The sequence below is a fragment of the Cupressus sempervirens genome, chromosome 10, assembly GCF_028749045.1.
Source record: "Cupressus sempervirens isolate cs-2001-9-10 chromosome 10, ASM2874904v1, whole genome shotgun sequence".
Taxonomy (NCBI): Eukaryota; Viridiplantae; Streptophyta; class Pinopsida; order Cupressales; family Cupressaceae; genus Cupressus; species Cupressus sempervirens.
The window spans coordinates 325,368,607-325,369,603 of NC_143127.1; positions in this window are offsets into that span (position 1 = coordinate 325,368,607).

The window sequence follows — 997 nt, forward strand, 5'->3', positions numbered from 1 at the left end:
TTTTATCAATCTTTGGTGTGTGAGGTAACTTACTTTAAAAGGATTTACAAAAATTCATTTATTTGTGTCAAATTATGGTGTCCATACATGAGTGTGGTATGGTCCTTAAACAAGCATTTTGAAAAAGTGGTTTTTTAAGATCCATACCAAAAAACAAATTATCATATGGGTACACAAATAAATTACATATTCAAAAAGAAGATTTTGAGTACTGCAATCTTTATTTTAAAGTTTTTTGATACTCAATCTCTAAATGCCTCAAATTTTGACATCAATTGACAAGAAATTTTAAAAATAGAAAAAACAGTTCCACTTTTTTCCCAGAAGTGAGACTCAACTTCTTGCACTTACCCTTGAGAAGAATGTCTCTTTACCTATACTTTTTTATATATTAAATAATTATGCTTGTACTATATGCATTGAAAAATTCAAATTATGATGGAACTTTTATTATTTTTAGACAACATACTAACCTATATTTATGCAATTTAGAACCAAAACTTCTTTTCATTTTCTTATTTCTAAGAAATCTAATTTTAAAAAAATAAGGTGGTACTAATTCATAAGATATTGGGACTTTCTTGTTATTTACTCTTGTTGGAAAAGATCATTTGAGGTATTAAAGTGAAAAATAGTATATTCTTTGTCAAATTTTCAAATGTGATTCATATATATATCCTAGGGAGGTTCCAAGTGTCTTTCCATATGCATAGAGTTTCTAAGAGTATAGATGGAGTCACATTACAATTTATCATCATGCATGGTATAAAGGTAAATTAGGGGATCATATTATATATTGATCATATGTATGAATTTTGATCAAATATATTGTCTATCATCTTGGACATCATGATCAAGGATAACATTTTGATTGAAATTGAATTATCATGGATATCATGATCATAGATATGAGCTTCATCAAATATTGGATTTTCATAAAAATAAAATATTGTATTTGGAGTTCATAATGGTATTTGATTCAAGGTTTCTTAATCAT